At 50.4% G+C, this 12,849-nt stretch overlaps 1 long non-coding RNA gene across 4 annotated transcripts in view; it reads left to right on the forward strand.

The window, feature by feature from the left end:
* The window catches only part of LOC108492632, a 43,607-nt gene that overhangs the window by 8,527 nt on the left and 22,231 nt on the right, over nucleotides 1–12,849 (forward strand). For 3 of the 4 annotated variants that reach the window (XR_001873176.1, XR_001873178.1, XR_001873177.1), the window contains one exon: nucleotides 9,610–9,679. This is a non-coding gene — a long non-coding RNA (uncharacterized LOC108492632). Of the gene's footprint in view, nucleotides 1–1,217; nucleotides 9,680–12,849 lie in introns of all 4 variants that reach the window. The other variant, XR_001873179.1, reaches the window with a different exon arrangement.

Genomic DNA, 12,849 nt, shown 5'->3' on the forward strand with positions numbered 1-12,849 from the left:
CCGCGCCCTCCCCGTCGGGCCGCTCCGGGCAGACCGGGGCTCCGCGGCAGCAGGCGGGAGGGACGGGGACAGGGGGGCGAGCCCTGCGCCAATTCTTCCATTGCCAAAGAAACCTCGAAATTCACTCCTCGGCTGCGGGGTGTCGCGGCTCTGGGAGGATGGAGAGAGAGCGAGCACCCTCCCCAAAAAAATCCTCCCCCTATCCCAGCCTACAGGTCAGACCTCGAAAAACTGCAGCTTTTGGGTATTTTCCCTTCTCTCTCTCCTTCTCTTTTTTTTTCGGCTTTGGATTTGATCCTGGCCTCCCTTTGGAAGGTCAAGTTGGTGATAATGTGACCACTTTTCTTGCGCAGTGGCTGTTGCTTTTGTCCGTAGCTGCAGGGATATGCCCAGGGAAGGGGTCCCGCTGCTGGGTGCACTCCTCCGGCGTGCAGTCGCCCGGCCCAGGGGCTTCTTTGGGAGCCCAGCGCTTGGCAAGGGACAAAGCCTCCCTCACCTTCGCTGAGAGCCCCAGAAGTTGAAACATAATGTGTATTACAATGTCTGGCAAATAATAATAAAAAAAAAAGAGGGGGAGGGAAAAAGAAAAGAAAAGCAATTGGCACATCTGCATTCCGTTCCCATGGCGACAGAAAGCACCGCGCTCTCTGCCGAGCCTCCCCGGCACGTTTTCCCAGCTGGCGTGGGGCGAGCGCCCCTGGCCGGGGCCGGGGTCCCCCGGGGCCCCCCGGCACCCTGGGGCAGGCCGGGAGGCATCGCCACCAGCCCCTGGCCCGGCTCTGGCAGTTCGCATCCCACAGGGATGATCCCCGCGCTGCCGCCAACCCTCGCGGGCCGTGACAGCTCCGGGAAGGCTGCAGAGAAAAATCTTCCCGTGGCTGCGGTTACCAGTGGGCTGTTTGCTGGCTCTCTGCCCCCCAGGAGATGCTGCGGGAGACTGGGGAGGGCTTGGGAAGGTGCTGCCGCGCTCCCGCTGCTCGGCGAGGTGGAGCGCGGGTACCCTGCCCCATCCTTTTCTCCGCAGTGGGCATCCCTTGCCGAGGGAGAAGGTAGCACAGCAGGGCCGAGCCACCCGTGCCCACCGGCGTGCAGGGACGGCGAGAGGTGGGAGCCCCCCCGCACCTCGGAGGCAGGTTTTCCACCTTCACTTGCACGGGGTAATGGCGTCAGATGCCACGTAGGCCCGCAAAGCTAAATATGCCTGTGCACCCTTCCAGGGCCAGCAAAGCACCGCCATAACCACAGTAAGGAAAAAGGATCTCAGCCTGAATTTGGCTATACCGGGAGAAAGAAAAGTTCTGAGGAGCTGTTATTATATATTCTAATGAGAAGTCATTGGAGAAATTAAAAAGGGCAGAGAAAGACGAAGACGCCAGCACTAATTCCACAGGAAGCCTCCCAGGGAAAAGGCTGTGTGAGTGTGAACGCTGAAAAGCATGAAGGCCTGGAATTAGACTATCATTTAGAAAGCGTTACTAATCCGAAGTTACAGCAGTAATTCCATGATTTGCTGGGTCCCACACGCAGCGCCAGAATTAAAGATACGGATTTTCTAGAAATGTAACTCAACTGTGGCACCGAGTCTCGGGAAGATCCGAATGAATCATTCATTCCAAAGGCAGCGAAAGACGTGTCATTAAGAACCATCCTCCTTCTCTCCAGCCCATCTGGAATATGTATACTCGATGCAATCCCAGAAATTGTGGAAGAGATTGGAGGTGGGGAGGAGGGAATGTAGTCCTTTCCCTCCTTTATTATGTTGGTTATTTTTAAGAAATAATTTTCCAATTATTTTCACAATATTGTGAGTGGCGCTCAATTCTTCTCCTATTTATTTTTTTCCCCCTTTCCTACGCCAGCATCGAGTCAGGTGCAAGCGGTTTCAGTGGAGATGCTTTAAAACTAGACTGAACAAAGCAGGAGGGAACTGAGCAAGGTGGTTGATGAATGCATTTATTCCGGAGTAATGATTTGATGGGGGATGGAGGAAAGAAACATTCAAATTCCTAATGAATATAATTCAGGAGGAATCATTCAACCAGCGTGTTAGAGAAAATCTGTTTGGTGGGAGTGTTTCTGCACTGGCAGAACCCAGGAGGTATTTCTGTCCTTGGCTTTTGTAATTGCAAAAGGTGAAAATATAAAAAGAGGATCTGAGGAAAAAAAAATATACACACATATAATAAATGTCTTTGTGTGTGTGTATATAAATACATATATATATATATATATAATTTCATGAAATAAAATGCAAGTGTGGCAATCCGTGTCTACATGAGAACTCTTACAAAGGATCAATGCAAGTTTTTTCACCTTGCTCTTTAATCAGGTGGTCAGAAACCACCCTTGACTTCTACTATATTTTTTTTCTCCCCAAAATTGCCTGTTCTGAGCTGATTTTTCAGATATTTTTTCAGGCTATGGACTCGATTCACTAAGCCCAGAGCAGTGTCCCCAAAGGGGATTGAGACAGGGACCGAGCGATTTGGCCTTTAGTGTCTGGGAGAGAGAAATTGCAGTTGAATTTTTTCTGGTGCTTAAATTCTTCGCTTTTGCCCCCATTGTTGACGTGAACCTGTGGGTGTTTGGAGGAGATGTGGAGGTGGCACCCCCTCAGTTAATGAAGGAGGTGGCAGTGAGTGATGGGGGACAGTGGCATGAGAATCCCCAGCTCATGGGAAGGGTGGAGGGCGAGGAGGCAGATAAAGCCCCCCAGCAAATCCCTACTTGCGACATACCCGCTGCATTTAAAGAATCCCTGGCAGCCCACTGACAGGTCTCTGCTTTCTGTCATTTTTTTTTTTTTTAAGTGCTATGGTGGAAGAAAGGTCCATAAGGGTCCATCCTTGGGCCAGGGATGGATTTTGGCTACGCATGGTTCCCTTTGTGGCTTAGCCTTTTCCCCTATATGTGTAGCTGTTGGCTTTGGATGGGTCTTTTCCCCTGCGTAGCCAAAACCCCAAAGGGAAGGTGTCTCTTTGGGCTGTGCTGAGAGGAGAGCCCACAATGTCCTAGCATTCCCAGCTCTTTCTCTTCTCAGTGGGACTCTCCTGGTGTAGCAATGGGATGCAGCGTAGGCCAAATGTGGGTGAGGTTCCTGAAGCTGGGCCATGATGTCTTTGTTCTTCAGGCAGAGGTGGGGATGGGCAGAGGGAGACAGAAACAGAAGAATCAGTGTGTGCCATTGGGGGATAAATGGAAAATATAATTTGTGGGTTTCACCTTGGGGAAATGATGCTCTGTGGCATTGAGTGCTCCAACTCACGATTTCCGATCTTTTCCTAAGACTCGGCCACCATGCAGCGCGTTTGGCTCAAGGGATGAGGTGAAGGGGGTTTGTACCAGATACCTGGGTAAGCCAAACTCGCCTGGGCTCAGAGGCAGATGGAGAATGGGATATTACATCCCTGCTATTCGAAGAAGCTGCCTTGGAAGCCAGGCCATGCAAACCCTCCCGCTTGGTTATGGGTGAAATCCCATCAATGGGCATTTTTGTGGAATTGCCTGGCAATGGTGTGTTCGATGCTTGGGGCTGGGCTCAGCCATTTCTTTTGTCTCTCTTGGCTCCCATCCCCTCTCTGCACCCTTGATGCAGGCGGACGGTGCCTCCCTTTACCTGCTGCTCTGCCCTGGCTTTGTCCGTGCCACCTGAGGAAGGGCAGAGCCCAGGGCCTTGGAGGGCACATCCAACCTGTGGCTGCGGATGGGTGCTGCTCATGCACCAAGGAGGGATTGTGGCTGCGTGCTGGAAACACACTTTCTCATTTCTGCGTGGAGGGAAGGTGCTAATTTGGCATCTGTGCAGGTGCAAGCACTGAGGGCTGGTGCCTGGCACGTGGCAGTGCACGTGTGCCGTTCATGGGGTGGGTACTCCGTGTCACCCCTGTCACCGATGCTCCCACATCACGGACCCTCAGTTTTCTCTGGGTGTCTCTGGGGGCCACGAGCATAAGATGGACCAGTGGCTGCCCACCTGGCTTCCCCGCCACATGGTACTGGGCGTCGCCCTGGCTAGGTCAGGGATTTCTGTGCCTACAAGCCTAGTCACCTCAGGAAGGTGTTTGCCAAGAGCCAGGCTGGAAAAACACTATCTCGAGCTTTTCGCCATCCTTCTCTCCCTCTGGGTGAACGTGTTTGGAACCAGAGCTTGCACATGAAGCTGGGCCATCACACTGCCCACAGCCATGCTCCCGGGATCTGCAAAGAGTCAGGACAAGGCTCTGGCTTTCCTGTTTTCTGATATTTATTCAGGGGCTCAGGTTTGGTTAGGAGCGTTTGCCTCGAAAGCTGAGGAGTGGAGGTAAAAAAAAGAAAATGGGGGAGCAAAAGAACACAATCTCTGGCAGTTAGCTGTCTCTTGGAAACTCAGTTTGCTGTTCCTATAGAGGCTTTCTCTTTTCCTTCACCCTGGTCTGGCCTTAAGTACCACTTTAAGCGGGCTTTGCTCATTCACATCCAGGCTCCTTAGAGCAATTGAGCCTGCGGGGGTTTGAAAAGAAGGGACAGTCCTTCAATGGCAGGACCTTGGGCCAGGCTAATTGGTTTTGGTTCAAGGGGATACTGGATTTGTGAAAAGCCCAAAGACATCTTTCCCACGCCAAATCCCAGCTCTTCAGAGGGGGAAGTGAGGGGTGCTGGGTGGAGAAGGGAGCTGAAAGAAATGTGGTTTAGTTGAGGAACCTCTGTAAGGATCCAGACGCCCACCAGGCTCGGCAGGGCTGGGTGCAGCGGGGGGCAGTGCCCAGGGGAGCATGGCAGCAGGGGGACTGTGTCCCTCCTCCTCAGGGTAGGTGGGTGGCGGTAGCTGGCTCCCACCACTGGCACTCTGGCAGTGGTGGCCTGGTTTCATTAAAACCAGGCTTTTTCAATGGATGCCAGACTCCTGTGGAGATGGCAGGAATGAAGGAAGGATGGGACCTGGGTCCAGAAACCAAGTTGCTTCTGTTTACTCGCCTGTGCAGCCATGGGGGGAATTTGTTGAGGTCTCTTGTATCTCATTTTGATTTAGGAATTTATTTATTTTTAAACATTGACTCTCTCTGGCACCATTCCAGCAGTCCCACGACCTTTACTCTCCTCGATCCATAAAAATTACTTAATTATTAGGCTGAAAATCAAGGCTTGGAAACAAAGCCAACTTATGGGACCATCAGTTCTTGATATATTTCCTGAGAGGACATATTTCTGGGCACCTTCAGAGCAGAGCACGCAGCTTGTTGGATATGAGATATCAAGGCATTATTTATTGAGGAAGTCTTCACACTCCCTCATCTGTTATAATTAACTGATGACATTTTTTCTTAGGTTCAAAATATGGCGAAAAAGTGTAATTAGCACGAAGCTGAGGCACTGCATTAAAATGTCTCCTATAGTTAATGTAGAGTAGTCGTGCTATTTATTATAGGAGGAGCTGGCTCTGACCTCTGTGTTGCCTAACACTTTTTATTGTAAAGATTCTTGAACTTTTTTTTTCTTTTTGAGCACCTCTGACACTCCCATTGTTTGCTGTGGGCCCTTGAAATTCGTCCGGGGGAAGCGCTTTGGCTAGAGAAATGCCTATTCTTTGTCCCTTAAATTCCTTTCAGGTTTAGCTGAATTATGAATTGGTCAGAATTGCGATTTCACTTTGGTTGCCTCTTGAGGTGGTGGTGGTGGGAAATTAAAATGTATTGTTTCCCTGGAATAATAATAACAGATCAGGAGCAGGGTGAAGCCATGGACTCCCACCACTTTATTGAAGAGCTCTGGACCAGCCAGGGAAGGTGGGAGGATGTTTACAGCCAACTCCATCACCCCCTTCCACCTTTAGCTCATATCCTTCTAGCATGGCCCCACCTCCTGGGAGCAAACTCCTCTGGGTCCTGGAGCCAGGAGGAAAAAGTGTAGGGGGTGTGGGTGTGTTGGCCTGGGCACTGCCAGCCTCAGCGGTCCCCTTCCCTGCCGGCCCCGGGAGAGCAGCCTTCTGCCGCTGCCAGATAACATTAGTCCTGTATTTCATAGTGGCAGAAATCTGTGCCGAGGCTTGGGGCTTGAAATCGTTCTGCCCGCACAGGATGAAGCAGGGATGGGTGCGGGGTGGAGGAAGGGGAATTTGTTACACTTGCCTACAATTGTTTTTCTTTTTGCTTATATAAACAATCTATTATTTATTAGGTATAAATAATGCATTTTTCTGTATGTTTAGAATGCACGTGATTTCTGTATATTAAAAATGTACATGGTTGAAGGCACCAAAGCAGGCGCTGGCAAGTCAGGGGGTACCCGATTTCATTTTGACCATGAGACGTTAATTCAGCCTCTCCCTGCCCGTGCCCTTACGAGGCTGACAACACGGTCACAGCCTATTTTTAGCTCCCTCCCTCTTTTGCTGTCCAGCTGCACAGCGAGGTGGAATTAAGGTTGCATGGGCAGCCATAAATTGGACACTTCCTAACTTCGAAGTGCTTGACCACGCAATCTAAGCAAGGGCTCTTCAGGGCAGTATTTCTGCATGTGGCATTATCTGCGTTGGCCAGGCACGTCAAATACAGGGGTAGAGAAGCCTTAGAGCAGAAAAGACCTATCAGACTATAGAAAGTGCTTGTTTGAATAGATGAGGGAGTCAACAGAACCTACACTTGATCTGAGCTAAATGGCCAAGAAGATGTCTCCAAGCTGAGAGGGGGAAGCCTTTGTTCCTTCAGTCCCAGCCTTGATGTTTTCTTTGGTTTTGCCTCGTTCTCTCCTAGGGAGGTTTGGGCTCCTGCTCTGGAGGAACCTTTGGCTTGCGTAGCGAATTCATGTGCTTGTAAAAGCGAGAGTGTCCCTAGGAATGTGCACCCCCATACTCGCTCCCGTCACCGCACCAGCAGATGTGTGCTACCAGCTCACAGATACCTGCTGATTGGCATCCTTGCCTTGCCTTGCCCTGCACACTCCCTCTTTCCCATGTTGCTGTCAGGAGCTGTTCCACATGTTGGAGGGAAAGGAGAGGCCTTTGTGTTTTACATAGGAGGGATAATCTCATTTTTAACTGCTGGAAGAATTACTCCAAAGGTGATTATATGCAATGCACATTTATCTTTGCTTGAAATAGCACTTTTTTTGTTGTTTTTTTTTTTTTCTTTGTTTACTGGTGGGTATCTTCATTCTGACTCTCAATAAGATGCTGGCTGTCTGTTTTATAGTGGAGTGGGCACCTCAAGCAAATCCATCTGGGAAGTAATCAGCCTTTTGTTTTACTTTCCTGGGTGTAATGCAGTCACAGCCCTTTGCACATACTTGTGCTGATACCAGAGCATTCTCCCCTGGCCAGCAATGTATTTGCCCTGGGTTATAATTACTTGACCTGGCAGTTTTGCCTTGTGGATTCCTGGAACCTGATACCTGCCTGGGGCTGTTTCTGGATCAGCACGGGTATCTAAGTGTCCTACATTTGGGTTTCCATCATTTGGGTTTGGCTTGTGTTCCCTGAGCATCTCTTTCATAACTTTCCCCCTTTCTCCTGCCTCTCAGTTCAGCAAAGGGCCTGTCTATCTGGATGCAGGCAATAAACATCTGTTCTCACCCTCACTTCTGTTAATGAGATAGAGACAGGTAAGCATCACACATACCAACTTCCCTGCTCTCAGCAACATCAAGGAAATGGTGACAAGCTATTAATGGAAAGTGATGGTCTGGGTGCTAATTAGTGCTTCCTTTTCAACTTTTACCTACATGTCTGCCGAGATGCCCATCCCAGTCTCTCCTCTCTCCTTGCATCCCTTTGTTTCCAGCAGGTTCCATGTTCACTGTGCGCATCCCATGTCAAAGAGGCTTCTCTCTTTATTTTTTCTCTACCAATCACTTTCTGCATCTCTTTCATTCCCTCATTTTTCCATGCACCCTCATTCTCCTGCAGTTGTTCCAGGCAAAGAATAAGCACCATATTATAGTAGGATTTGAAATCTTGGGGATGGGACATGTGAAGTTGGTCAGGAGTTTCTCATCTTCATCAGTAGGTAGTAATATTTGCTTGTGGCACCAGTGCACGGGGTCAAATTACCCTGGGGACATGAGGTCAGAGATCTGTCCCCTCTTCCCACAGGTAATGCTGTAGTGAGGCTCCCAGCAGCTCACAGGTCTTGATCATGGAGTAATTAGTATTTAAAGCAGATCCTCTGGTAATGCCCAGAGACTAAGTAGGACAGGCTTCCGTGGTGTGAGCCTGCAGGAGATGACAGGTCCTGCCCCAGAGAGCTTGTGGTCTAAACTCTAAATGATTTTGCTGTCCACCAGACCCTGTTAATGGCTGGTTTTTGAGATCCAGCCCAATTTATGCTGCTGCAGCAACGTGATTCCTGGTCTCAGCTTGGTGCCCAGTCTCTCCTGTTTCTCTTTCTTCTGGTCCCTGGGCTCTGCCCCTTCCCCAGGGACCCTAATCATCCCCTCCTCACCTCTTTTGCACGGGCTGTGGGTTTCTTGCTGCCAGGCTTGTGTCCCAAGGAGCTGCCTAATCTGCCCCTGTCATTCCCAGTCACAGGCTCTGCACACACCATAGCTTTATGGGGAATGCTTGCAGGGCAGTGGGAAGAGGCAGCCATGGTTTGCACATCAGCTAATTAATTTTCATGACTGAACGGTGCTGCCTGGTCTCTTGTTTATACTCCTCGCCGCTCCCCTTCTCCCCCTCCTCGCTGACACACACACAAGACGACACATCTCGTAGGAACGTCAGCATCCTTCCACAGCCTTGAGACGCGAGCGGTTATTCTGTTGGCTTGTCAAACGCGGGTTTCCCTGCTTCATGGTACACAGGGGCCCCCTGTTTCACATTTGCTGATTCTTATTAGACCCAGCGCGCCAGGGCCTTGTCTCTCCCCGCAAAGCAACGTGCCGCATCCCATCCATAAATCCAATCCTGGAACAAAGCCTCTTCTACCCTGCCCCATATTTCTACCCAGCCTGCCCGCTTTCCCCTCTCTCTCTCTCTCTCCCCCTCTCCCGTGCTGAAGGTTTCCTAGTGCCAGGGAGATATGATAATTCTTGTGAAGAGAGCATGAAATGCCTCTGCTCTTTGTGTCTGTTTAATTCAATGAGAATCCCAGCCCCAGATGTCATGAATGGTGGGCTTTGTGCTGGCCCTTCCTAAGCCCTAACCGCCAGCCCAGCTCTCTGTCTTTCTTGTTTCCCACCACTGGATACTGATTAACAAACTAAATTATTTTTCCTCCCTAATGATGTTTTCCCACTTTGCCCACCAGGCTGGAAGAAGCCACGGGGAGGAAAGAGTTTGTGCAAAGGATGAGATAGCCAGGGAGAAAATTAAAGAGACAGTGTTGCTCTCTGGGCTCTGGCAATGCAGGTCCGCTCGGCTTTATTTCCTTATTAGAGAATGGGGTCGTGTCTGGCTGTATTTTACGTGGCTGGGTGTATTTCAGCCGAGGGATGGGCTTGAAAGCATCTGCGCAAGGTACGCTCTGGAGCATGCGAAGGTCCGTAACTCACTTGCAATTGCGTGTGCGAGTTTGCATGGTCCCAAATTTAAGGTCTCTTTTCCAGCCGTGAGTGACATGTGGTAATTATTTGACATCCGTCCATGCATATGGGAACCTCTTTCTAATTGAGACAAATTCTCTTTTCCTTAATCAGACATGACTGAGAGTTCGTGGAGTGGGATGCCTTGGGAAGGGCTGGGACGTCTCCACCTGAGCAAGGAGAGGTGAGTCCCTGGAAGTCTTGCTGAAGGATCAAGTCCAACTCGTGCATGGGAGACCAGCTCTTTTACCTGATCCCTCCCTCCCTCCCACAGCCAAATTCCCAGCCAGGTTTTGAAACAGGGCCAGTTGTTAGCTGCTGCTAGAGAGGACCAGCAGCAATAATCCAGGGAGCCTGAATGGAGCTGAAGGCAGGTGGCCAAGGAAGGATCATGCAGAGCCACCTGCTTTTTGGAGCCCAGCAGTGCCTCCTTGCTGGGCACCAGTGAAGCTGTGGCCAGCAAACACCCTCCTGGAGCAGGGAGAGAGGATGGGTGTCAACCTTGTGAGGAGAAAAGGCAGTAGGGAGGGAGCCTTTCAACAACAACCTGGAGGTCTGGGTTGTGCAGCCGGGAGTCATTGAGAGGGGGTTGGTTTGGTATTTCGATTTAAAAGAACAAACAAACAAAAAACCAGAGGAGACCCCATGCTGGTGGTGTGGGCTCCTCTCAACTGTGGCATGGGCAGGGTCACGTCTGATGGACAGGGCACGACAGAGAGCTGGGTGTGCTCAGGAAAGCTCTGTGGTGGTGCAGGACTCAGCCCTGTATTTACGAGACAATGCAATGTGTGTATTTATCTCTCACAATTGAGACCTCCAGTCAGAGAGGGCCAGAGACTTGCCTTTCCCTGTGCAGATCTGGGAGGCTTGTGCAGGCTCAGCTTGTAGAGTGGCTGCTCCTCTCAGAGCCACGCTGATGCTGCGGTACCCAGCCATGGTTCCCCTTTTCCTCAGCTTCGACTAAAAGGGGGAATAAACCAAGAAAAAGGAGCTGCTTGCCTGCACCCACCAAACCCCTGCAAGCACACCCACTGCATCCAGCAAAGCACTGCCTTGTGTATGGCCTTTGCTTCCCACTGCAGTCACATCTGACCCTTATTACTTCTGCAAGGTAGAACAAGGCAGGAAAAATGGCTGTGCAGCGAGTTTCTTCATGCGCCAGGATTTATTAAGAACAATAGGGGAAATCAATCCATCTATGTAGAATACATCGCAGGCTGCAATGGGATAAAGCATTTATTCCGCTCTTGAAGGGTAGAGCTATAACTCATGGGAGTTAGTGCTCTGGAGTCCCTTCCCTTCATGTGTGCAAAGAAATGCTTTAGCCCATGGCAACCTACCAGCTATTGAATTTGTGTGGAGAATCTGCTATCCTTCCCCTCTGCCGGCCCCTTTTTGGAAGGCGAGTCACTCATTAAAACACACCTCTGGAAAAATGAAGGGGCTGTCGGTTCGAAGGCATCTCTGCATCTCAGTTTTACTTGAAACAGAAAGGGTATAGAAATGTCTCAGTGATGTAAAAGCAACCTCCCACCGATTCTGAACGGACAGATTGTGCTTAAACCAACGTAGGATTTGCTGCAACTTTCTGCTGATGCCCAAAGACCAGGCTCTGCAATTACAGTGGAGAGGGATGGGTTGGGGTGTTGTGACAAGGCAAGATGCTGTGCAGGGAGATGTGTATTGTGCGGCTGAACACCTTCACTGCTGACTAGATAGATGTGTGTGTATATATATAAGTACTCCCTGTGCCCAGCTCTCTACTCGTGGTAGAAGGCATGCAGTGCAAAGACTGGAGCAGTAGTTAGCAGGGGCAAAAGGTGACTGGGATTTGTTATAATCTTTCTGGGTGTGAGAGAGTGTGAAGGCGGGGGGGGGCAGGGTGGGTGGCATTAATAGTGAAATGGTATTTTCACTAAGCCTATTTTCACTGGGTCTAATCTATGTTGTGGGAAGAGGATCTCTTCAATAGGGCAGACCCAGCGAGCTGGGGTCTGGGCAGCTGAGGAGTGTGGGCAGGGGAAGCGTGGCAATTGGGCAGACACGTCAGACGGCCTTCCTCAGCAGAGATGACTTGGTAGGTTGTGTGCTGCTGGGCAGATGGGGTTAATTCTTACACCCAAATCAAAAGGCAACTGAGGGGGGAATGTTTTATTAATGAAAGCAACCCTTTGTGAGTATTCCTCCTGAGGCACGTTCCCTCCACCCGCTGCCTTCCCCCCTGGCTGCTGTCTGGCCCCACGTCTTGCTCAGTACCTGCTCAGCTGCCACTCACCCACTGATAGGTTTCATCAAGAAATGTCTCCATATGTGTCTGAGTCTGGAACCTGGGTATGTAGGATGAGAAGAGGAGGAGGGATAGGTCCTTGGCTGTGCTGTAGACAAGGGTGTGCCACAGGCAGACAGAGCTTGGGCTGTCACAAGTTGCATGTCAGCCCATCGTCTTCTGCAATGGTGCTGCAGGAGTCACCTCTTGTTGGTACCAAAGAGCAAGAGAACCAGAGTGTTTCTCTGGTAAAAGGTAAAAGAGAAGGTTGAAAGCGGACAATTCAGTGGGCTGGGGATGAAGGGGACAGTGAAGCTGGAAATTGGGTTGGGGAAGTTGGAAGTGCCTTACCCACCGTCCATCCCTTTTCCCATCTCACTGCCCTGCTGCCTGCCAAGCAATGGGCTCAAGAGAGGAGCAGCCAATTTCTGTGCACCAGAAAGCAGACTCTCCTGGTCTTTCTTACCCTGCTGTCTCCCTATGCCCATGTCCTCGGGGGCCCTGGACAGCTTGTTCTGCCAAAGGACAAGGGCCGTGGGAGTAGCAAGGGCTGTGTGTGGAGATTTTTTCTGTCGCTTTGTTAAAAATAAAACAAAAGCTGGTTTATGACAATTGATTCAGGAGAAAGAGGAAGTGGAGCTCAATTCCCAGAGCACCTTTTAGCAAGGCTCTGCATGCGCGCGTGTGTGTCGTACGCGTGTCAGAACTGAGCACCCATGGAAGGCCGGGTCGGGAAACCTCACATGGAAGCGGGGAAAAGACCCCAGTGTATGGCTGCTTCCCTGAGGGAACCCCCGCAGGGCTAATGTTTGATCTGAGGCTCAGTTGTACTCCTCTGAAACCTTGGGATGTCAGGAGCTCGAAGGGAGCCTGGGATGGAAGAGGATGCTATTTGCATTTTCCTATGAATGCATCTATTTGTATAAATCTGGTGTCTCTGTGCATGCGCACACTCCCCTATGCATGCATTTGTTTGAAGAGCAACACACTGTCCCCATGGTGTTCTCTGCTCAGGGCCAGAACTGGTTAGTCTGAAATTCAGACTCTTCCTGGAGGAGCTGCAACTCCCCTCCCCACTTCAAATCTAG

Source organism: Lepidothrix coronata, unplaced genomic scaffold (assembly GCF_001604755.1).
Source record: "Lepidothrix coronata isolate B3197 unplaced genomic scaffold, Lepidothrix_coronata-1.0 Scaffold11, whole genome shotgun sequence".
Taxonomy (NCBI): domain Eukaryota; kingdom Metazoa; phylum Chordata; class Aves; order Passeriformes; family Pipridae; genus Lepidothrix; species Lepidothrix coronata.